At 35.2% G+C, this 27,583-nt stretch overlaps 1 long non-coding RNA gene across 1 annotated transcript; it reads right to left on the minus strand.

Annotated features, from left to right (window-relative positions):
- Positions 1 to 11,156: 11,156 nt before the first annotated feature.
- Positions 11,157 to 26,818, minus strand: LOC130015066 (uncharacterized). The gene is made up of 3 exons (XR_008790091.1): positions 26,706 to 26,818; positions 12,097 to 12,185; positions 11,157 to 11,507 (listed from the first exon to the last, which is right to left on the minus strand). It is a non-coding gene; the product is annotated as an uncharacterized LOC130015066 (long non-coding RNA).
- Positions 26,819 to 27,583: the final 765 nt, after the last annotated feature.

Here is a 27,583-nt window from a genome sequence, read left to right on the forward strand (position 1 = left end):
GTTGTAATGGGTATGCCCCTATTTAATTTGGGCCTCGAATCCCAAACTTGTAACCCGCTAAGCAAACCGGGCCCTAAAGCCCACGATCGATGAGACCGACAACTTCCAGGAGGGATTCCGGGTTCGTTTGAACTCGGAATTTACTGCAGTTCAAGCCATTGGAACTGTATCGACGAGATGAAGAAATGTTTTATTCTGCCCAAAACCCGGTTCCGACCACACTGACATTCAAAATGCATCGAGTTCCAGGCACTCCGGTCGACGAGGATAAAAAGTATTCCTAACCTTGTATGTTTACCAACTGCACATGTGTTACGCTGATACTGTTTAAACCGCTTTCCAAAAGCATGCCAAATCCAAATATTAATATGCTAAAGGACTAACCACGTTAAATTAGCAATCAAACCAATCAAATCCAACAAATCACCTAGACATCTTAGGGTTGCCACGAAAGAATAACTAGAGGTTGTATAGGTTATTCAATGCGACTTATTAAAATCAATCACACCTAGAAATCCAGTTTTAGGCTTTATACATGTAAAACAATCTAGACCAGCCATTACTTGACTATTTGATAGAAACCGCCAGGTTTATATGTATGCTTAGGATTAAGTGCTACTTGCCTCAAATGCCAAAATTGAGTCATATGCGCGTCTTATATGGGTCCTTTTACTATTTTATTGGTGTTTAATTTCTAGCAAATTATACCGTGAACTGCATGAATGCTGAGATGAGATAACCAAATATGTCTAGTAAATAAACCGGTAATTGATAAGCCAAACGCACGAGTCTCAGGGAAGTCCACGAACACGGTCTTTTGGTCCATCGTACGATAATCTTACCCATAGCGAGTAAGGTTATCCAGTCGGTATAAAAGGCATTTCCTAGATGAGCTAGGTGGCGACTCGACATTTATCAAACATTTTCAAAATAGAGGTCTGCCATAAGCCTGGGCGAGCGGCCCCTGAACCCCGCTCCGCTCATAGTGGCGACTCCACTAGGGACGATAAAAACAACTGTTTATAAAACATAAAACAGAAAAATATTTTCAGAATTGTTTTTAAAAACGGTAGCCATGGACCTAAATTGCATGGCTTGCGCCTTATTAATCATTGAATTATACCAGACATATATCCACATGTTGCATTGCATTAGACACAGTTCTCTTCTCACATATTCTCTAGGAATCCCATATCAGCACTGATGCTCATAGCCGCTCTCGCGCTCTGGCGTTGCACTCCAGCGTCCGGAATGTCTTATGCGGAGCAGCACCACTCACAGCCCAGTACCTCGGTTGCTTGTACTCGTAATTGAGGAGCCTCATCAAATGTATATCGGTCTATGGGAGCCTTAAGCCGGTTACTACCAATATCCGGTGACTCAGCCGCATCCATCATAGCTTAGTCACTACCCTTTAGGAAAATATCGAATATAATGTGTGTATTTGAGGCATTAATGTAAATATAAGGATTCTAAATCCATTTTAGAAAATTACTATTTCAAATCTCAGTCTTAGGTCAGGCCTAATAACATTTTTCCAGTTTTCAAAACATATTTTCAAAACATCATGTTAGGCTAGACCTAAATCCAAACTCCGATTAAGTAAAACTCCTTTACTTAATCAAACCTCTAATATCCAGTCCAGTCAAGTATTTGTTCATTTACTTGATTAGCTGTCGGGCTAAATTATATTTCAGATTTCAAAATAGACCGCTAGGTCCACAATCTATGTTTGCACACCTTCAAAAGGGGACAAACAAATTCTTACATTGACTACTGCCTCTTGTTTGTTTAGAACTCTAAAGAGAGATTTGCAGGTATACGCCGACCTTTGCATTGCGATGCGAGGGTCCAGACCAAAAAATCTTAGGAACAAAACCTCACCTGGTATACATGTCTGGGAGGAATAAGGTTGGAAGGAACAATGTCTCTCCATGATATCGAATTATTTTACATGCTACGTGCTTAGTGCTACACGTTAAACTAACCCTTGCATATCATGCATCTCATGCATCCTGAATGTTGTACATCATACACTAACTGTAATATCCCTCACTGTTATGACATAATAATCCGACATGTGACACACGTTTCGTTTAAAATCCGATGAAACACATGTTGTGTTTGATATAAAAATAAATATAATATATTTAGAGGATAAATAAATTATGGTTTAAGGATGAGATATAATTATATTTGGAGTTATAATTATATAAAAATGGATAAGCGTTTATATCGGGTGAAATACGCGTGTAGAATAGTATTTGGAGAATAGAGGTTAAAATAAAATAAATTAATATATCGATATGCATCTCTAATTAAAGAGTAAATTTTTTTGGAAATATCCTAGAAATTAAAACGTCAAAATACAGAATTTTGAACGTAAAAATTGAAGGATATAGAAAATAATGGTTTTGGACACGTGGCAATATAGGAGTGGCGACACGTGGTGATGGATAAGTGGAGACACGAGTCGAGCATGTGCGGCGACACGTGGTGCGCATGCACAATGACACGTGGCGCGCATGCGCAACGACACTTGGAGAGACGTGTCACGCATGCACAATGACACGTGGCGATATTTTATTCTATATATATGAAACGTTTATAGTACGTTTTTCTTCTCCAATCGATATATTCTCTAAAAGCGGTTTGATACGTCGAGCTTGTTTGGTCGATATCTCTCTACACCAATATCGGAATTCGATGTTCTTTATATCAAATTGAAGCCATCAGCGTCCTCTTCAACTCTACCATTTTTGTTTTGTATAATTTGGCTGAAAAATATATCAAATCCGTGATTAAGTTTCAGCCTAAAACGACATGTTTGCTTCGTCGTACTCCGGACAATTTTCTCGTCGTTTTCATAAAAATTATAATCTCAGAAATCCTTTGGTTAAAGATTTTGATATTTGGAGGATTGAATTTGAAGTTCTATGCGAGTCATCGAGGTATGGACGTGGCGAATTAAAGAAACTTGACTGGGATTGATGGATGCTTATTTTGGATTTAAGCGATCATTGTGAGTTTATGCTATTACTACGAGATATTAAGTAAAGTATATTTATTTTATATATATGAAATATTCGTTGCAAAGGTATTAAATTAAATTTGTTTCAATGTGCGATGTGAAAATGATAATTACTAGATACTTTAGCCTTTGCTATTGAGATTGAATTATGAGTTTAAATGGTTTATATAGCTGTTATGGAAAATGTTTAAAAGGTGTTTAATTAAACGTTATTACAATGAAGGAATTATTGATTTGAATCTATATGAATATTTGAGTGTGGTAAAGCTTTTATGCTTTTGAGATATCGATTCATTGTTGATAAATGTGACATGCCTTTTTGCTAATGGATAGTCATTTGATTTGGTAAATGATGCATTAAAGTGTTTGTTGTTGAAATTGTTTTGAGATTGATTTTGTGGCCAAATGGTGATTTGATTGTGCTTAAATGGTTTGAGATTTATGTTGGTGATATGCCACTTTGTAATGATATATGTGAGAGGTGCTGAGTTGTGATATGCACTTGTGATTATGTGCTGAGATAGAGACATGCACATGGGAGAATATTTTGTTTGGTGTCAATGCGCATGACACCGGGCTGAGTCCTGAACGATTGTTGGTGAAGGGAGAAGGGCCGAGCCTGCTAATGGAGAGAAAGGGTTAGCCGTCAGGTGGCCTAGAAAGAGTTTGGTTAGGCTGTAAGACAGTGTTGTGTTCCTGGTTACAGACCTAGGGTTTGGTGAATTATTACAGAGATGGATATCACGATTGTTGACATGATACAATATGTTCATATGATTATGAGTTTTAAAGATGTGGAGCATATTCGGTATGCCTTCTGTGTTTTTGATAAATGATTTAACTTACTTATAAGTGATTTTTATAGTATTAATGCTATAGACTAATTAAGATTCTATTGAGTTTAAAAGTATTTTCTATAAATACTTTCAAGGTATTTGAAAAGTGTGTAGATGTTGAATTCAATTGAGAAGAGTTTTGAAAATGATTTCAAAAGAGTATATTTTACATAAAGTGGGTTTAAAGTGTTTTTACCCTTTATGTGATATTTATTAGTAATATAGGGTCATAGTATTATAAAACACTTTTATGAATGAATATTTAATTTGAAAGCGAAAAATTTACAATGTTTTCAGGCTTGCTACGGGTTACGGGGCTACCACTCCCATTCCCTAGCGTCGCTCTCGACTCGAGATTTTGGGTCGTGACAATTTTGGTATCAGAGCAATGGTTTAGTATACCTAGGCCATTGCGACTGTTGTGTGCTCTGGGATATGATTATTGTGATGTGATTGGTATTGATTGAGTACCTAAGGATACTACTGCGGATATTAGGATTTGGGTCATGTTAATTCCTAAAACATTCTGTGTGGCTTTCAAAAGTTTTCAAATGTCCTTCTTTGAGGTCGAGTCGTGTTTGCTGAATTGTGATTTGGTGGTATTATTGTTCATGATGGAGATGGTATGTGGTAAGTTATGGCATGGTTGATACATTTAGGTAATGTGATTGCTTTAGCATTATACGATTGAAATGATGTGATATATGGAATGAAATATGTTGTGATTGATTGTTTGATTATTACATTGTTTGATTGTTAGACTGTTTGATTGTTAGCTATGTCAGAATATAGGATTAACTGCGATCGATTATGTTTACCTTCCGAAGATGCTGGCACAGAAATAGAACATGGGTATGAGAAATCATGAGAGCTAGAGAATGATCCTAGCGATGCTAAGAATAAGATTTTGGAAAATATTTATAAAGTGAAGTATGATTTGAATGAGGAAAATAATTCAAAAAGGAGATTAACAAAATATAGGTACCCAGTGAGAAAAGAGAAAGTACTGGAGGAATCGGTAGAACCTGAATCACAAAAGTTTTATGAGGATTAGTTTTTGGACAAGGTTGCACGGTGGATAAGTGCTAATAGTACTCTTATGATAGAGATATCCTCTATGAGGTATGAATAGAGTGACTTATGATGATTAAGAAAGAGAAACCACAGGGTAGATGTTCTGAGAGAATGGTTAGAGACGCTAAAGAAAAGTGAAATATTAATGTTTGAGTACACCGATGAATGTATGAAGTTGAACATATATGTTCCTGAACTAATGTCGAATATGATAGAGATCAATGTTAGATGCATCAATGAGTTAGGATCTGAATATGTGGAGTTATATTTGTACATGCATATGGATTTTGAGGATACAATAGTCAAGCACGGTTATAATATAGTGCATTTAGAATAACATTTACAAAGGCCGATCGACCCCGTAATGATGAATATAAACTTTAGTTGTATGAGAACTATAAGGGACAGAAATCGTGGATTAAATTTTACATGGAGATTAAGTGATGCAGGAACTGATCCAAGTGAATTAGGGGGTCATGATCGTAGTAGTGTAAGAAGTGGAGCTACTGACCAGTCTTGAAGTATTTCAAATATATATGTTTGAATGTTAATTGTTATTTGATATGTGTTATAGTGTTTGGATATGTATCGATTAAAGTATTGATATAGTTGTTAAACTTGAACATAGATAGACTGTAGTCGAACCAGGATATAACGATAGATGTTGATAGTGATCGAAACGTTATAGTTGACATCAGAATGATCAACGAAAGAAGAAAGCGAAGAATGATTTTTGCAGAGTTGAAAATGTCTAAAGCAACTTATTAAAGAAGAGTCAAATTGTTTTTAAACGAGTTTTACTTCAAAATTGTGATCACAAAGAAATTTTAAACGAGATTTTCTTTGAATTCAAAAAAAGGAAAGGGTTATTGAAAAGCAAAAGGGGACGCCCTAAGTTTCAAAATGAATTTGAGTTTTAAATAAGTATGCTTGGACATAACTCTGTAGTATCGAAAGAGGTTCGTGATATTAGCAGTGATCGTGGGACAAAGAATTCAAGTACGTTCTGATATTCCGATATAAGAAGAAATTCTTATTGAATGTCCGGATTTCTACCCGAGTAGAAATTCGATAACAATAGTGTAGTATTATCGAGTATCCTATATGGTGATACTGATAATGTAAGATAGGTATATCCTTCGCAATGTAAGGATTGTGCGGCAGATCGAGTGAGTAGATCAATTAAGATCTCTATAGCGAGATATCATACTAGACGTAGAGCAGCATAGTACGAGATGTAGAAAGACACCGAGTGAGAGATAGAACTTGATTGTGCAGAACTATCTTATCATAAGAAGTAAAGCCGTAACGAGTAAGTTGCATTGGTGGTTAAAGATGATGCTAATTCAAAAGTATTATTCCATCTATTATGAGAGTTGATGAAAATAAAAAGGAGTAAGCTAGAAGTAAGGAATGGAGATGAAAAAAAAAGATTAATAGAAATGAATATGGAAAGTGACTCCGATGGAAGATAATCGGTAAGTCTTGTGTATTGATCATAAAAGGGATTCCTGATTTACTTAAAGAGGTATAAGTAAAAGAACGGATAAGTGAAAATAATGAATGGAAGCACGGGAAAAAGTAAGTAAGGACAAAAAATAATAATTAAAGATAAAAGGTGACATGTAAAGGTAAGAATGTTGTGAAACAAAGGAAATGAGTACGTAAGCATGAGAGTAAGAAAAGTAAATAGAGAATGTGAATGAAAGTTGAGATAAGAGTCATATAAAGTGATGGATAAGGATTTATGGATTACCGTAGTGAGAATAAGAATTAAATGGAAAAATGGGATTAAGATTCAAAGTGATTGAGATATGAATGTGTTTTCTTTGACAGTTGAAGTCATGAGTAAAGTGATGAGATAAGAAGACAAGACAGTTGGATATTGGACATATCCTTTCTAATGATTGAAGTTGTAGTTGTAGTACACAATTGTGTATTGAGTAGAGACACAAGTTGTATGATGTAATCAATGAGGTTTTCACAAATAAAAGTGAATTGGATCTCAGGCAGAGAAAATGATCTGAATTATTTCAAAGCGTGCATTCCGGAAAGTAAATGTTATAGCAAGTACGGTGAGTACAAAATCTTTGGATAGTCTCGCGTGCGATGCAGAAACATTAAATAGATTCTTAACTCGGAAATACTAGAAGTTCCTTGAGAAATAAGTTTAATATAAGCTGGTAAGTTTCCGGCAATGGAATTAAGTATTGTTTCTGGGAATTAAGAAGTTGTGAAGTGATAAATGATAGTAGATGAAAAGGTCGTCACAAATGGAAAGTGAAATGAAATTGAGAAAGATAAAATCATAAGTTGTGATATAACGAAGTGAAATCGTTACAGATGGAAGAGAATATGGTGAGATAAAGAGTAAAGTGATAGTTGTATGAACCAGGAAATAAATGACAATCATAAAGACAAGATGTATTGGATTACTGGACGTTGTGTATAGAGCTACTATTATAATAAGTTCATACACTGAAAAGTAGTAAAAAGAGTAAAAGACGTTCTCGTTAATGTGTCATATGAATGGTACAAAATTATTGAAAGATATAAGGAGGGACGTTGTGATAAGTATTTATGGTTAAAGTTATGGTAAGAATAAGAAAAAATAATGTACGTATCGTTTGATTGTAATGGAAATGATGAACGATTGTATAGTGATAACCGAATTATGAATTCTAATATCATAAAGGAAAATAATGTATTGGAATACTCGAAAATTGGATAGTGAGAATTGGATTACGATTTGATGATTGATCGTATAATGAAAGAAAGATGGAACTCATAACTATTTTGGGCATGTTCTTAGTGTGCGACCATATAGGTTCATATAGCGTTGGCAGTGGGCTCAAAATCTCTATTTTGACCCGCAAGTCATAAGTGGCCTCTAGTAAGACATTATGACTACCCAAGCCATATGAATATCGATCATTCGATTTAACCTTTATATAATATTTTAATCTCTTTGTCTCGCGATATCCAGATTGAATATAAGGCATAGTACTGTCATCCTTATAATAATAATCAATCATTAGTTTCCTGATTCCAAGTAGATTGAAAATATTAACTCTTTATCAATTCATTTAGCATGACCGCGCATTTTCTTCAGTCTATCTTTTCAAGGGGCCATATATATCTTACTCAAATAATTGACGAACAAATTCCTTCTCAGTCGCTCATATTTCTCACTTAGTTACTTTCATATCCAAGGACAATCTATTCCATTATTCTATTAAAGATAATGTTAGACTGCATCGAAATGTGAAATAAATATATATAAATTCATGGCGATTTCAAGGTCAAAGGATTGATTTAAGATTACTATAATGAGAGATACTTATGAAATCTATGTAGTATTCTCATGATGGGTCATCTAGTACTTCATTTCTTAAATGACACCTATCATTTGACTTAATACTCATATATAAGATTAGTAAAACATAATCATCAGTTAACATCATACTAGTCTTTATGTATTATTAAGTCTAAGGATAGTTTGAATATAATTCTTTATTAATCCTAAGGGTTTTACTATCAAGTCACATACTTGATACCTTAAGAAGAACTAACCATTCAAGCATTTAATCATAATATATAATGATAATAAAAGTGTCAACTAATAAATAACAAAAGACAAAATCAATACATGGTCAAACATCATTGACCTAGTGCATATCACTAACATTCACACGACTTAATACTCTTTCAGAAACCTAATACAAAACAGACTCTAGTAAACCCTAGGTCTCCCTCACCACTATAAATAGACCATTAAGACAACCTAGCATAGGGTGGAACTAGACAATAAGAAAAATGCATAAACCCTAGAACAATACCCTAGATTTCCGAATTCTACACATCACACACATAAAATGAGTCAAATCCAGTCTTAAAAAACAAGTTTAAACGCTTTGATTACTCAAGAACAAGCTACTACGCATTGATTCGAATCTCGATTCCATGTTCGAATCACCAGCAAACAAACCAAGGACTCAGAACGGTACTTCTGAGGACCCAATTATTTCCTTTATCAATTTTTTTATCATATGTGATTTAGAGCTGCTAGTATGTTTTATTAGATTTCTTGCCGGGTTATTTTGCTGTGAAATTGCCTAGAATTGTCAATAGTTGCCATAAACTACCTTTGCCATGATTTTAATGTAATTTCCATGAAAAGTTGTTTGGTAGCATACTTAGGGCTGTCCTATTATGTTTTACACGTTATATTTGAAATTCAATCTATTCTAGTGCCTAGGTTGCATGCTAGATGTAAATTGCCATAATATGTATTTTTGGTGTTCTTAATATTTTTGATTTAAAATCAATTTAGAAAGCATGATTTAGGATGATTAATGCATGTTTAATTTATTTATTTCAATACAAGTACGTTTAGAATAATTTGTGAGCATTTTGACACGTTGTTTTGAGCTTCGTTTGCATGTTCTCGAGACCCTTAAAGAAGTAGTCACGGAACCTACCAGAACCGCCGACGCCGCCGCTGCCAATGTGAAGTGGCACGGTTTTCATCACTTCCCCAGTTCCCAGAATTGATCCTAGATCCTTCCAAACCCGATTCGACCCTTTTTCGTGTTTCCCGGCTCGTTTGAGCTCAGAATTAGGCCCCATTTAAGCCCACATGTTTTGTATTTAATGTAGAATCATATTCTGCACAGTAATGGGCCTTTTTCTATTTAATTGGGACTCAAAGCCCAAACTTGTAACCCGCTAAGCTAAACGGGCCTTAAAGCCCACGATCGACGCAACCAGTTGCTTCCATAAATGATTTCAAGTTCGTTTGAACTCGTAATCGATCCCGGTTCAAACTATTAGATTTGTATCGAGAAGACAAATAACTTTCGTGCCCTGCCCAAGATCCAATTCCAACCACAATGGCGGTCAAAATGCAGCGAGTGTCAGACTTTCAAGTCGACGAGGTTTAAAAATATTTCTTACCTTGCATGTATATCCCCTGCAGATGAGCATGTCGATACTATTTAATTACTTTCCAAAAGCATACCAAATCCAACATTAACAGGTTAAAGGACTAATCACGTTCAAATTAGCAAATAAAATCAAATTATCAAATCGCTTAGACATCTTAGGATTGTATGTAAAACGTAATTAGAGGTTGTATAGGCTTTCAAGATAATCTAATAAAATCAATCAAACTTAGACATCTAGTTTTACTCTTTGTGCATGTAAAATATCTAGACCAGCCAGACTTGATTCTTTGTTAGAAACTGCCAGGTTTAGATGAATGTTTAGGAATAATTGCTACTTTCCTCAAATACCAGTCAAAATTGAGTCATATACTCTTCAAACGTGTTTACCGCTTTCAAACGTGTTTACCTTCCAGTAATCTATACCGTAACTACATGAATGTTGAGATGAAATATAAAATATGTCCAGTAATTAAAAGCGGACACTGATAAGCCAAGCACACGAGTTTTGGGGAGGTCCACGAACTAGGTCTTTTGGTCCGAGCAGAAAACTAAGTTGTAGCCGTCGGAAATGGCCCGGAGAGTGAACCCCAGGGCTGCATGAACGTGCACCACTACAAGTGCACGATCGTGCAGCGTGCACAAACGTGCAGTACACTGCTGCACGAACGTGCATTCAGTCTTCGATAGGGAACTTTGATTCGAGCTTTTCAGGGCCCGAACGCGACGTGTAAATTTGATTTTGGACAGTTTCAAGTCGTGTAATCAATCGTGATTCGATTGAATTTCAAAACATAAACAAGAACGTTTAACAGGTTTAAAAGAATCTAGATGTTTGAGGATAATTGGGTTATTAAAACAATGTTATGTTTTAATAAATCCCTATATTAATCAAAGTGATTAATGTTAAAACGACTATAAGTCCATACCGAGAACGGTATTATTAATTGAATGAGAAGTTCAGTTAGAATGGTTTATAGACGGAAATAGTCAAAAGTCTATACGTCTATATGTGATGAGTAAATTTAGGATTTCAATTTCTAATAATGTTTTGACGTGTGAATTCCAACTAGATGCGACGAGTGTCGATCATCCAAGTCAAGACACTAGGGTGTTTGACTAGTGGGCTACGAGGATGTCACGATCCAAATTATTGAGCCGCAACCGGCGCTAGGAAACGGGAGTGGTAGCTCCGGAACCCGTAGCAAGCCTCAAATCACTATTAATTTTTCGCAAATAATAAACAGATAACACAACGAAAGCAAATATACATATATAACATATAATCAAGTATTTACACTAACTGTTCAAAAACCTCGCGGGCTCTAGTTATCGTACCCTGTACGAACTGGACTCGCGGTACTATATACATCAGTTAGTTAGTGTATCAAAACATATCACCGGCATCTGGTGCCGTGAACAAAACATACTACCTGTAGCCTATCAAAAACATATAAACAGGACAGCAAGTCATATGTACAATCAAAATGTACTGCTGTCTAGGCTACAACTCTGTCAACTCAGGACCACTACTGCAGTATTCACAGAAGTCAGAAACTATACATACACAACTGACTTCTGGACTTCAAAATTGGCCTCTAGTTAGGTCCACATAGTAAATGCCTGAAAGACATCAAAGGTGAGGGGTCAGTATTTGGGAAAATACTGAGTGAGTTTACATTTACTAACGGTATTATTATAAAAACATAGCATCGCATTTCAAGAAACAATAATATAAAGGTAAAACATATAAACATGTAATTGATCCGTTCGAAACTAATATCCTAGCATGCGACACAACTTTCGAATAATTAAATTATACTAATCATTACATTTCAAGTTGTGAGTCCAACTCACTAGTAGGTCCAACCCACTAGATACGGGGACTCCAGGTTACACCGTAACCGAGTGCTCACTCGTATCAAATCGCTATCAAACTTCGAAATTCTTATTCATACCATGTCATTCATATCAATTTATTTCTCGAATGCAAACACACTAGACTGACTCGATACTGGTGATCACACAGCCTATTGACACCCAATAGGTAGCTAGTTTCTTTGGATCACATACTAGTTCTCGTATACATAAAAACTTAATGAAACATATAATATTTCAATCAATTATATATAATGCGATGCGTGTAAACAATATATATATATATATATATAATAACTATAATATATAATACACGAAAGTAAATGCAACTCACTGTGACCGCAATCCAATCAATGACGTGGTCGATGAAATGATATATCCTCGCTACCCCATGTCTACTGACCTCTCTGCTCGCTGACATGTCTGATACATAATAATTAACGTTTAATAATTAGACGTGAATCTCGTATTCTAATACGTATAACACTTTAAATTCTAGGGTTATATTTCATTCTTAATATTATTCGTGAACTCAATATTCTTTTATCGTATTCACGATATATCCAACTCTATTTCTCGTATTTGAGAAACGTATACTACATTTAACGTTTTCCATTATCGTTGCCCACGTAAAACGTCGAGCTAAAACTTCACTTTTTAAATTATCGGGGTCCTTAATCGTTTTTTTAGGGTCTAATGTTCGAAAATACTAAAATCCCTCTCAATTGGGGCTAAAAGTCCATTTTGATCCCTGCGGACCCACTGTGCGGCCGCAGGAGAACACTGTGCGTCCGCACAGTGTAGTGTGCGTCCGCATGCTTGGAAGTGTGCGTCCGCACGCTTGGAAGTGTGCGTCCGCACACTTCGGTGTGCGAGCCCCCGGAAAATCGATTTCCAGGGCTTCCCGTCCATTCCGACATGGTAAAAACATTCCCCTGCTCAAAACCCGTTCCTCGGTTTTCATAAAAACACAATAAAAACTTCAAAAACGTCAAATTCAAGCTTAATTCCTTAAAACAGCCCCTATTATTTGATTTTTAACCAAATTTCTTGAAGATTTACCTTGAAACGAAGCTTAGGATCGATAGAGGATTCGATTCTGAAGAAATCGCCGCGGAAATCGCTTGAATCGGACGTCGAACGGCGGCGAAACGATCGTAATCGGCGATATTCTCTCGCTCTCTCTCGATTCTTCTTCTTCATCATTTGATTCATATTTTCATTTCTTATATAATTCAGCTAAAGTGCCACTTTGGTCCTTGTTCTTTTTGATTACTATCATTTATCTTTTAAACTTTTTTTTTGTACAATTTAGTCCATAACTAAATCGATTAATTCTTAAATTATAACTTATACGTATTATTTATATCCAATAAATAATACGAAGCTCGATATTAAGACTTTCCCGTCAAAACCTACAAATTTCCATTTTCGACACAAAGTGGCTAAATTACCACTTTGGTCCATGTACCTTATTTTGGACTTTTCTTGACATTTCTCCTTTTAATTCCAATTCTAACTTTAGAATTGAAATATAACCTTAATTTTCTCATAGTTAATTTCGCAAAACCGACCTACTTGAAACTTATTTACTTTATCTTTTCAGAAATTCTTCTGATAACGCCACCCTGGCGAATCAAAACTGGACACGTGGTCCAATTAGATAATTAAATATTTTGGGGTATTACATTCTTCCCCCCTTATAAAAATTTGTCCTCGAATTTTCATAAAATTTGTTGAGACCTTATAATTATCCTTACACTTTCCTCGATGTTCACTAGTACGTTTTAGTCGCAGCTTTTCTGTTACTTTAGCCTTTAGCTCTCCTTTTATAACTTCGTACCCTCATACAGTTGAGAATCTTCTTGTTATCATTCTTGTTCATCTGTTGTCTCTCTCTGAAGTAGTATGGCTTTAGCGTACCTTTGATACTGAGATCTTTGTGTCCTTATCACATGGTTGTCATTAATCATTACTCAATACTATTCAAATCCATTATTCCATTCTTAGTCGTCACCAGGTCGCTACTCATCTCTTCTATACGCGACTAGTCACGACGTTTCGGTTACATCCTTAATGACGTACTTACCTTATTCATACTTCTATAAGTATTTTCCTTTGTAATTATAATCTACGGTTATGATCTTTACTATTGACTGTAGTTGTCACTTTTCTTTCCTAGTGAGTCCTCGTCATTTTCTTACTCCTTTCTATCATTATCCGGCACTTCGTTCCACATCAACCAATCTCTTTCAACTTGCTCCATGTCTAACACATTCACTGTCTCTTAACATATCTAAGCCTGATACATTCTTTACTATCTTTAATTTCTCCTTCTTTTGCTTCTCTAAGCTATGGTGAACCTCACGTCATTCTGTTAATTGTGATTCTTCACTCATTTACCATTGTCTTAAGCGTTTCATTTCACGTTACTTTCGATTGTATGGCTTGTATAATTGCCCTTGTTTACTAGTACTACTCGTATTCTTATCCTCTTCACTTCCTTCTAGTTGTTCCTTTGAGGTTCGTCTCGAATCTCTTATTGACGTTTTAGTCAACGATGTACTTCCTTTACGTCACAGTTCCCTATTCATGATGACCTCATAAGAATCTCGTATTCCTTACTTCCTTTTTAATGTGATTCTCTATATTTTCTAATGCTGACATTAATAAGGTTATGTATCCTTAAAATATCACTTGATGTTCCTCCCTCACATTATTGTCTTCTCGTTTTTATACTTTTAATTTCTCTCCTCCAATACGTCCCTCTGTTGCTACGTTACTTATCTCAACATAAGAGTAATCATTATATTCTTCATTCTTGTATATTCGTTATGTTTCTTTCGTCTAACATAACTCTCTGTCATTTCATCCTTTGTTCTATTATGAGAATAGATATTGTATCCTCAGACATTGTCAGCGCATCGCATCTTGACTGCGTATGCTCTCCGGTGATAACTCCTTATTCACATTCTCCTTTAACTTCACTAGCTTTGTTACAATTAATTGTTAACATAGCTTTATTCTGTTATTAGGGGTTCTTTTACAATTTTATTCTTAATTATTAAGAATCTTTTATTATCCGTCGCAGAGTTTCACATCTGAGTTCACTTACTAAACAAAAGGTTTCAAAACATTCTTTGGCTGGCCAGCTCTTTTAAACCACTTTTCATAAATCGTCTGAAATCATTAGTACAATTGTAGCTCAGAGTGATGACACCTCTCATCACTAAAGAGTTTCTCAAAATCGCATTTTTCTGCATTATTATAAAAATATGATGCATGATCTACATTTTGAAAATCATTTTCTTATGCATTCGTATCGTGATTATGCAATATCATATGCGATGTCTGAGCACAGTTGTACTTCGAAAAATCATAAAAACTTCAAATTTTTTATAAAATTGTAAGTTTACTCTAGATTTGTACACTCTGCGACTATTAACGGCTTTCTTTATTGTTATTGGGTACATTATAAATTTTTGTATTAATATCACTTTCTGTCGTTTTACTGACTATTCTTCTGATACATCATTTCTTTTTCCATATCACCAATAACTCAATTCAATTCAAAGTTCTCCATTACTGTATTCATCTCATCCACTTCTTCCATAAACTTGTTTCATATTATATATACAAGTACCAGTATCAATCTTTCTCATCGATCCTTCTTCAATAACCCGCTTCCTCCTTCGTATCTTCTAGAACGTAATATAGGAATTACGTTCGCAACAATTATATGATGTATGTTTATTATATGATTGTGTTTGTAAGTTATGTTTATAGGTTCTTTTATTAGTCGCGTATTTATTATCATCGCTTCCTATAGGTTCTCGTTACCTGAGGTATTATCCTATAGTCATATTCTAATACTGATATTCTATTATGCAATGCAACAAACATATACACAGCAATGCAACACATTAACACAAATTCACAAAGCATATAAATTGCTAATATCTGGAGGTGCCTGATGCAGAACGCTAGGTTCCCTAATGACTATGCCGGTGTGTCGACCCCTAACTGTTCTACCGGAGTTACTTCCACCTCTTTGCACAAAGTAGGGGTTGGTCCTAACTCTGGAGGACGTGTTGACATAGTCCGGATGGTACTCACGTCTAAAATAGAAGGGTCGTACAGGATCGCCCTCCCACTCACGCTCAATCTCGATCCTACGAGCCATCGTAGTGAGCGTTCCTAAATGTTCACCCACATGTTCATATAACTCACTAAACTCAGGTCCTAAGCCTCTGACGTATCTACGATTGATGCTTTTATTACCTTCATTCAGATCAGGAACTCCCTCAACCATTCGCAGAAAATCAGCAGAATACAAACCTACTGTTAGCATTCCTCGAGAGAAGGAGCGCATCTGTCTCCTAACTTGGTCTAGAGCTATCTGTGCCTGACCGTTTGCTATATCTGCATCTTCTCTCAAATAACGGTATCTCTGCACCCTAGACCAGGAATGCTCGCTTCTGTACTGCTCAACGTCCGACTCTTCTAAGAGTTCCTCTTCTTCATACTCTTCCTCTTGAGGATCTTCTTCTCCTGCCTCTTCTTCTATATCTTCTTCTGGATCCTCCTCAGGACCCTCCTCCGGATCTTCTTCAGGATCCTCTTCCGGATCTTCCTCTGGATCTTCTTCACTATATTCTATTTATGGCGAGTGGACTCTACCTCTATTGCCAGAAGAACTACCAATTTCTGATACAGACATATAGCCATTCTGATAAATTTCTGGCGATCTCCTATTATCTGCGTGGAATCTGTTCTGATGGACCCCAGATGGTTCGCCTATTTTGTTGTGAAATCCATTTTGAAATATAGGAGGCGCTTCCTCCCGTTCTTCAGCAGCATGTGACTGAGCTCCGTTCTGCCCAGACATGCTGAAAAGAAACAATTTTAAACATAAGCGACCATCTGAGCCCATTTCCACATGCAATTCCAATATTACTTATAAAATACTGTAAACATTTAGCATTTAATCCAGCCGCACATAGTCTGCACGTAGATAATCATTTGACCATCCCAGCGCAAGTAATAAACACTTAGTTATCTCAGTCATTCGTAATTTGCAAGCATATAACCATTTTCTATCTCTTAGCGTAAGCAACAAATACTTAGTTGCCTTAGTCATCCGTATAAACAGATATTAATCACTTGCTAGCTTAATAGTCCTGGTTTGCGCGCACTATACCATATATTACTAATGCATATATCAAACAAATGCAGACAATTAAGGTCCGACTCTCTGCTGCAGTAGTTCCTAGGTTTACTTACTTGACAGAGTATCTCAAATCAAACAGACACTCAGACGAACTGGCAGTGGTAACTAGACCAACTGCTCTCAAACAAAAATTAAAACAAACTTGCAGTGGTAACTGGACCAACTGCTCTGATACCAACATTGTCACGACCCAAATTATTGATTTGAGATACTCTATCAAGTAAGTAAACCTAGGAACTACTGCAGCATAGAGTCGGACCTTAATTGTCTGCATTTGTTTGAATATGCATTAGTAATATATGGTATAGCGCGCGCAAACCAGGATTATTAAGCTAGCAAGTGACTAGTATCTGTTTATACGGATGACTAAGGCAACTAAGTATTTGTTGCTTACGCTAAGAGATAGAAAATGGTTATATGCTTGCAAATTACGAATGACTGAGACAACTAAGTGTTTACTACTTGCGCTGGGATTGTTAAATGGCTATCTGCTTGCGAACTATGTGCGGCTGGATTAAATGCTAAATGTTTACAGCATTTTATAAGCTGATATTGGATTGCGTGTGGAAAAAGGGCTCAGATGGTCGCTTATGATTGAAATTGTTTCTTTTCAGCATGTCTGGACAGAACGGAGCTCAGTCACATGCTAGTGAAGAACGGGAGGAAGCGCCTCCAATATTTCAAAATGGGTTTCACAATGAAATAGGCGAATCATTTGGGGTCCATCAGAACGGATTCCATGCAGATAATAGGAGATTGCCAAAAAATTATCAGAATGGCTATATGTCAGTGTCAGAAATTGGCAGTTCTTCTGGCAATAGAGGTAGAGTACACTCGCCAGAAATAGAATATAGTGAAGAAGATGAGGAGGAACCGGAGGAGGATCCTGAAGAAGATCCGGAAGAGGAAGATCCGGAGGAGGATCCTGAGGAGGATCCAGAAGTGGATATAGAAGAAGAGACGGAAGAAGAAGATCTTCAGGAGGAAGATTATGAAGAGGAGGAACTGTTAGAAGATTCAGATGTTGAACAGTACAGAAGCGAGCATTTCTGGTCTAGGGTACAGAGATACCGCGACTTGAGAGAAGATGCAAATATGGAAAATGGTCAGGCAGAGATAGCTCTAGACCAAGTTAGGAGACAGATGCGCTCATTCTCTCGAGGAATGCTAACAGTAGGATTGTATTATGCTGATTTTCTACGAATGGTTGAGGGAGTCCCTGATCTGAATGAAGGTAACATAACCATTAACCGTAGGTATATCAGAGGCTTAGGACCTGAGTTCAGGGAGCTATATGAACACGTAGGTGAACATTTTGGCACGCTCACTACGATGGCTCGTAGGATCGAGACGGAGCATGAGTGGGCGGGGGATCCAGTACGACCCTTCTATTTTAGACGTGAGTACCATCCGGACTACGTCAACACATCCTCCAGGGTTAGGACCAGCCCCTACTTTGTGCAAATAGGCGGAAATAATTCCGGTAGAACAGTTTGAGGTCGACACACCGGCATACTTATTAGATAACCTAGTGTTCCGCATCAGGCACCTCCGGGTATCAGTGATTTATATGCTTTGAGTATTTGTGATATGTGTTTGCATTATATGTGTTGCATTGCATAGTAGAGCATAATAGTTAGAATATGTATATAAGATAATACGTTAGATAGCAAGGAGCTATAGGGAGAGAAATCGCCTATAACGCGCCTAATAAAAGAATGTATAAACATAATTTACAAAAGCAATAATATAATAAATAGAATATAATGCATTTGTAGTGAACGTAATTCCTATATTACGTTCTAGAAGTTGTGAAGAAAGAGATGGATTACCAACAGGGAATCGATGTGAAACATCGGTACCTGCGTTTATAAATGACATGATACAGTGTGTTGAAGAAGTGGATGTGGCGATTATAGTAATAGAGAACTTTGAATTGAATTGAGATATTGGAGATATAGAGAAAGAAGTGATGTGACAGAAGAATAGTCAGTAAAATGACAGAAAGTGACAACAATACAAAAATTTATAAGGCATCCAATAAGTATAAAGAAAGCCGTTAATAGTCGCAGAGTGTACAATCTAGAGTAAACTTACGATTTTATGAAAATTTCGAAAGTTTAATAAAATTTTCAAGATACAATTGTGCTCAGACATTGCATATGATATTGCTTAATCACGATAGGAATGCATAAGAAAATGATTTTTCAAAATATAGTTTATGCATCATATCTTTATAATAATGCAGAAAAATGCGATTTTTGAGCAACTCTTTGGTGATGAGAGGTGTCATCACTCTGAGCTACAATTGTATTGATGATTTTAAACGATTTATGAAAAGTAGTTTAAAGAGCTGGCCAGCCAAAGAATGTTTTGAAATCTTTTGTTTAGTAAGTGAACTCAGATATGAAACTCTGCGACGGATAATAAAATATTCTTAATAAATAAGAATAAGATTTGTAAAAATAGACCCCAATAACAGAATAAAGCCATGTTAACGAATAATTGCAACAAAGTTAGTGAAACTAAAGGAGAATGTGAATAAGGAGCTATTGCCGGAGAGCATACGCAGTTAAGATGCGATGTGCTGACAATATTTAAGGATATAGTAATTTTCTTTATGATAGAATAAAGGATGAAAAGACAGAGAGTCATGTTAGTTGAAAAAACATAACAAATACGCAAGAATGAAGAGTATAACGATTATTCATATGTTGAGATAAGTAACGTGACGATCGAAAGTTATATTGGAAAAGAGAAATTGAAAGTGTAAAGGACGAAAAGACGATAATATGAATGAGGAATATCAAGTGATATTTTAAGGATACGTAACCTTATGGATGCCAGCATTAGAAAATACAGAAATAGAAAGAGAAAGGATACAGACGATGAAGAAGATAATCCAGTAAGATGTGAAGGTTCGAAGTTGGATAGATCAAGAGAGATAATGACGCTAATTGACTGATATTAAGTGAAGTCACTAATATCACCATTAAGAGTTATAGATTGCATTAGCAGAAAGGAAAAAGGTTAAGTTATAAAACTTTAGTATAAGGAAAAAGACACATGTGTAGGTATACGTGTCAGTAAATATAAGAATAATGGATAATATAAAAGAATGTAGTATAGAAAAACTCATACACCCTTGAATTTGGTTAGGTGAATAGAGAAGTGGAAAGCTCTAGAAGTACATTGGAAGGATTATCAAAATAGAACAGTAGTAGAAGAGCTATTATACACGAAGGAAAGACGTAACGAATACAGTAAGTAAAGGATATGATGATATTTCATTGCTATGGACAGATAGGAGTGAACTGTATCTAAAAAGCCACGATGTCATAAGAACGAGAAATGATATTAGTACAAAGAAATCAAGTTATTTAAAAGGACAATTAGAACCATATCATAAGTGTTAAGGAAGCACTTTAAAAAGAAGACGAAGGACAGACTAAGGGCAAACTAAGAAATGATCATAACCAGTACTAAGACGATGCTTTGAAAAGCGAGAATAAAATCGTGAAACTATTCGAGAGTAAGAAGTAGAAGTATAAGATAAAGAAGAAGATTATTTATACAGTAAGAAAGAACTACGATAAAGAAGGTGATGGAAACCTATAGGATTGTCGGGTTTAGGATAATTTAAATATAAAAGTAGATAAAATATCAAAGAGCTATTGGATCAGTCGAAGATTAAAGTGACGAAAAGAAAGAATAGCGTTGACTGAAAAGTCAATAAAAGATTCGAGACGAATCTCAAAGGAGAAACTAGAGGAAAGTGAAGAGGATAAAAATACGAGTGATATTAGTAAACTAGGGCAACTGTATAAGCCATACGATTAAAACTAATGTAAAATGAGACGTTTAAGACAATGATAAAGGATGAAAGATCACGATCAACAGAACGACGTGAAGTTCACGATAGCTTAAAGAAGCAAAGGAAGGAGAAATTGAAAACAGTAAAAGATGTATTGGACTCAATTACGTTAAGAAACAACAAATGTGTTGGACAAGGTGCACGTCAAAAGAGATTGATTGATAAAGGAACTAAGTATCAGAAATGAAAAAGGGAGAAAGGAAAAGTTAAAGACAATAGAAGATGTATCAGGCCTAACTTCGCTAAGAAACAGCGATTAAGATAGATGAAAGGTAGTCTAAAAGGAACTAAGTGGCGTACAGTCGAAGAGAGAAATGGGGATTAAAGACATCCGCCAAAGGAAGAAACGTGGCAACAAGAGGTGCCAGCAAAAACTAAAACTGTAGATTGTCATTATAAAGACAGACACTTGCAAAAGTATGAAAGGGATGTATACGTCATTAAAGATATGGATAACACGTCAGTGACTAATCAAGGATAGACGAGCCAGATAATAAGTAGCGGTGGACAAAAGGAAGATCACGACCAGTTGTAGATGACGTAAGAGTTACGAAAGCAACAGTACATCTAAAGACATACTATTTTGGAGAAACGACAGATGAAATGAGAGTAGCAACCAACAGATTCATAACAGTATAATGGTACGAATTTATTAAAAGGAGAGCTAAAGGCTAAAGTAACAGAAAGAATGCGACTAAAACATACTAGTGAACAATGAGGAATGTGTAAGGACAGTTATAAGGTGTTAACAAGTTTTATGAAAATTCGAGGACGAATTTTTATAAAGGGGGAAGAATGTAATACCCCAAAATATTTAATTAGCTAACTGGACCACGTGTCTAGTCCTGATTCGCCAGAGTGGAGATATCAGTAAAATTTCCGAAAAGATTAAGTAAACAAAATCTAGTAGGACGGTTTTGGGAAATTAATTATGAGGAAGTTAAGGTTATATTTCAATTCTAAAGTTAGAATTGGAATATAAAGGAAAAATGTCGAGAAAAGCCAAAAATAAAGTACAGGGACCAAAGTGCTAATTTAGCCACTTTGTGTCGAAAATGGAAATTTGTAGGTTTTGACGGGAAAGTATTAATATCGAGTTTCGTATTATTTATTGGAGGTAAATAATACGTATAAGCCATAATAAAAGGATTTATCAATTTAGTTATGGACTAAATTGAACAAATGAAAAGTTTAAAGGATAAATTGTAACAAAGAAAGAAAAGAAGGATCAAAATGAACCTTTAACCATTCAATATATGAGACTGCATTCGAATGAAGGAATCATAGAGGAAGAAGACAGAAGGCTCCAGAAGCTAACGCCGATCACGATCGTTTCGCCGCCGTTTCACCGTTCGACGTCTGATTCAAGTGATTTTCGCGGCAATCTCTTCAGAATCGAGAGCTCTATCGATCCTAAGCTTCGTTATAAGATAAACATCTCGAGAATTGGTGATAAATTCGAATATATATGGCTGTTTTAGTGAGATTGAGTTTTAGGATTGAATTTGACGTTTTGAAGTTTTTATAACGTTTTTATGAAAACCGAGGAACGGGTTTTGAGTGAGGAAGTGTTTTTAGCATGAGGGAATGGACGGAAAGCCCCGGAAATCGATTTTCCGGGGGCTGCACTCGGTGTGCGAACGCACACTTGAGCAAGTGTGCGGACGCACACTGAAGTGTGCGAACGCACACAATGCGTTCGTAGGGACCAAATTGGAATTTTAGCCCTAATTGAGCGGCATTTTAGTATTTTCGAAAATTAGATCCTAAAAACGATTAAGAACCCCGATAATTTAAACATTGAAGTTTTAGCTCGACGTTTTACGCGAGCAGCGATAATGGAAAACGCTAAGGATAATACACATGTCTCGAATACGAGAACCAGAGATCGATATATCGTGAATACGATAAAGGAATATCGAGATTACGAATAACGTTAAGAATGAAATATAAACCTTAGAATTTAAAGTATTATACGTATTGGAATACGAGGTTCACGTCTAATTATTAAACGTTAATTATTATGTATCAGACGTGTTAGCGAGCAGAGAGGTCAGTAGACGTGGGATAGCGAGAATATCATTTCATCGACCACGTCATTGATTGGTTTGCGGTCACAGTAAGTTGCATTTTACTTTCATGTATTATATATTACAGTTATTTTTATATATATATATATATATATGTATATATATATATATGTATATATGTATATATATATATATATATATGTATATATGTATATATATATATGTATATTGTTTACACGCATCGCATTATATATAATTGATTAGATTATTATATGTTTCATTAAGTTTTTATATATACGAGAACTAGTATGCGACCCAAAGAAACTAGCTACCTATTGGGTGTCAATAGGCTGTGTGATCACCAGTATCGAGTCAGTCTAGTGTGTTTGCATTTGAGAAATAAATTGATATGAATGACATGATATGAATAAGAATTTCAAAGTTTGATAGCGATTGATACGAGTGAGCACTCGGTTACGATGTAACCTGGAGTTCCCGTATCTAGTGGGTTGGACCCACCAGTGAGTTGGACTCACAACTTGAAAAGTAATGATTAAATTGGACGATATATGATTTGACCATTCGAAGATTATGTCGCATGCTAGGATATTAGTTTCGTATGGATCAAATACCTTTTTATATGATTTACTTTTATATTAGTATTTCCTTGAAATGCGATGCTATATTTTTATATTAACACCGTTAGTAAATGCAAACTCACTCAGTATTTTCCCAAATACTGACCCCTCACCTTTGATATTTTCAGGTACTTAGTATGTGGACTTAGCTAGAAGCCAAATTTTAAAGTCCAGAAGTCAGCTGTGTATGTATAGTTTCTGACTTCTGTGAGTGCTGCAGTAGTGGTCCCGCGTAGACAGAGTTGTAGCCTAGACATCAGTACATTTTGAGTGCACATATTACTTGCTGTCTTATTTATATGTTTTTGATAGGCTACAGGTAGTATGTTTTGTTCACGGCCCCAGATGCCGGTGATATATTTTGTTACAGTAACTTTGGTATATAGTACCGCGAGGCCAGTACGTACAGAGTACGGTAACTAGAGTCCGCGAGGTTAACAGAACAGTTAGTGTAAATGTTAGTGTATTTATGATTTTTATATTTGCTTCTGTTGTGTTGTGTTATTTGTTTATTATTTCCGAAAAATTAATAGTGATTTGAGGCTTGCTACGGGTTCCGGAGCTACCACTCCCGTTCCCTAGCGTCGGTTGCGGCTCAATATTTTGGATCGTGACAATGTTGGTATTAAAGCAGTTGGTCCAGTTACTACTGCGAGTTTGTTTCAGTGCTTGTTTGAGAGCAGTTGGTCTAGTTACCACTGCCAGTTATGTTTGAGTGTCTGTTGGATTTGAGTTGAAGTACTCTGTCAGTAAGTAAACCTAATAACGTGTGGTCTGTATTTGTGTGATATATGCATTAGTAACGTGTGGTACAGCGCGTGTGAACCAGGGCTATCAAGTTAGTAAGTAAATGATCAGCATCTACGTATACGAATGACTGAGACTACTAAGTGTTTACTACTTGCGCTAGGATTGTTAAATGGCTATTTGCTTGCGAACTATGTGCGGCTGGATTAAATGCTAAATGTTTACAGCATTTTATAAGCTTATATTGGATTTGCGTGTGGAAAAAGGGCTCAGATGGTCACTTATGATTGAAATTGTTTCTTTTCAGCATGTCTGGGCAGAACGGAGCTCAGTCACATGCTGGTGAAGAACGGGAGGAAGCGCCTCCAATATTTCAAAATGGGTTTCACAATGAAATAGGCGAACCATCTGGGGTCCATCAGAACGGATTCCACGCAGATAATAGGAGATCGCCAGAAATTTATCAGGATGGCTATATGTCAGTGTCAGATATTGGCAGTTCTTCTGGCAATAGAGGTGTAGACTCACTCAGAAATATTTATATTTCTGACCCCCATTGTTCACCTTTCAGGTTATGAAGTACGAGGTCAGACTTCCATAATAGTCGTCGTCTGTATCAGTAGAGCTACAAGTAGTTGGATACCGAGAAGTCTGTCTTTCTGTTTACAGTAGTTCAACCTATTTTGATAAGCTCTAATTTGAACTACTGTATAAGATATATATTTTAAAAGCTGCGTGTTTTATAAAATGCTTTGACCAGTCGTTTAATGAGATACACTGGTCTTTGATAAAAGCATTTTAGCCTTATATTGGAAACAGAGCAGGTACATAATAAGAGAATGATGTTTGCTCTCTAGTTTCTTGATATACAATAACAGTTTTGCAATCACGTTTTCAATCACGGTTTTGCAAGCACGTTTTCAATAAAGGTTTTAAACTGTTTGTGCAATGAGGTTGCATACCTTTTTATGTTTTACAAAATATTTATAAAGGTTTTTAAGATTTGCTACAGGTTTCGGGCAATCACTTCCATTTCCTAGCGTGGGTGGAAATCGGATCGTGACATAACAGTTGGTTAATTCATCAAACTAAGCACATAAGCATATACAACCAACACACCAAAGAATTATTCCAAAAAAATTATCGAAATAATACCTACAATATTTGGCTAAACAATATTTGGCTAACACAACACAAATTAATACTTAACCACTCTAACATACCAACATGCTTACAAAAAATATCAAACCAAATAAAATAATACCAACCACATAATCTCATGCCTTAACATTTTCACATCCACCATCAAATCTTGCAATTTGTAATCTAAATAAATTCATGCAATTTTTTCAAAAATCATTCGGCTAACATAAACAAAATTAAAACAATTCCAAACATTTCAAGGCATATACTCATGATTCCACATAATCAGTTTATTATATCGTAATTGCATGTACAAACTATTCATCTCTCACAACATATTATTCCACAATTATTACCCATAAAAATTCATATAATTTTTTTAGACTTGTTCGGCATTCCCCCAAAGTAAATTAACATTTTGTTAACATCAAAATTTAATTAGCTCATAGTCCATTCCAGATTAGAGTTCATAAATTTTAAAACTAAACTCCCAAATTATAATCAACATATTTCGGTCCCAAAAGTAAAATTTAATCCTTTTATTATTTTTGAGAAACTCCTAATAATTTATAATCACAATTTAAATTTAATTAAACATAAAATTTCAAGTTGAATCTCTCATTATTTAATCATCAAATATTTCGGCCACATTAAGCCAAAATTTTAACTTTCCTTCCAAAAATTATGATCTAGTTCCTAATTTTACATTCATCCCAAAAATAATTATTTTCAGATTTTTAAAGTTAAAAATACCCATATCATAAGACTTTTGAAACATAATATTATTACCCTAATTAAAATGTGAAATTCAAAAGTCTATTCTTGGATAATTTTAGGAAAATATTCGGCCAACTATGTATGACTTTAAACCCTTTTAATTTATGTGTTTAAATTACTTCTTCTAGTTTAAAAATCCCATAAAATACCCAAAACTATATAATTTCAGTTTTTAATTATTATTTAAATTGCTCTTTAAATTATTCAAGAAAATTAACCCACAAGTATGAAAAATATTTTGATTTTTCCGAAATTAATTTCTACCCATTTATTTATCATCTTAATTTATTTAAAAGTCCCTTTGCATGTAAAATTTGAGTTTTAAAAATCCCAAAAGTTGGAAATTCTCTTTAATATACAAGACCCATATTTTTGATCATATTAAGAAAATTATATTTGTAAAAAAAATCACTTTAAACCACCAAACACATACCATCAAGATCACATATACCTTTTATAAACTATTTGAACACAAGCATATAGCTAAAGGAATGTTTAATGTACCTTATTTTGGCTTGATGAAGAAAATAAAATGGTGTCTTTTGGTTAGCTAATAAAATGGTGTCTTTTGGTTAGCTAGGGTTCGGCAGAAATTAAAGAAAAAGAGAAGAAGAAAAGTTTCCTCTTTTTGCTTAATTGAATTTTTTGGCTCTTTGCCATATCTTAACACCTTAACTCATTGAATGGGTGACACATGTGCATCCATGTGTCCTCTTCAAAATATTCTTTTTTTTTTGTCTTAGGTCTAATTGACTTAAATAAAATAAATAGTTATTTTATCGGTTTTCAAAATACTACAAAAAAACATTTTCTCGAAAATCGTTTTCGTTTTATTTTAACTCTTGTTTAAACTTTCAAAAGTCAAATTCCGTATTAATCAACGTTTTAATATTTTAACCAAATTTTAATTATTATGGCCGAATATTACAAAAACATCATCCATGCAAAAATAATTAAAATCACGTAGTCACTCACGCATTACCAAATACGTAAAATTACTAAATAATTGTTGTAACCTAATAATGGCCTTAATCAATAATAAAAATATCCATATATAGGTTGTAAGCTCCCGGTAAAATTTTCAATTTTATCTGTTTTCTTAAAATTTTATACGCACAAAATATGGGGTATTACACGGAATCACAACGAGAACATGTCGAAGCGAAAATACAACCAAAGTCCATCACAAACCAAATTTTAACGGACAACCAAACCACCAAAACAAGTCAGAAAACATGGGGTATTACAAGGAGGAAGTAATCTGCAAAAAGGAAACTTACTATAAGAAAGCGGTACAGTTCAAGAAGATAATCGATTAAAGACAAGACAATCACTTACATCGATCCCCACAAGGTTGTTCAACTGATTCCTACACTCGATGT

This window comes from Mercurialis annua, linkage group LG2 (genome assembly GCF_937616625.2).
Source record: "Mercurialis annua linkage group LG2, ddMerAnnu1.2, whole genome shotgun sequence".
NCBI lineage: Eukaryota > Viridiplantae > Streptophyta > Magnoliopsida > Malpighiales > Euphorbiaceae > Mercurialis > Mercurialis annua.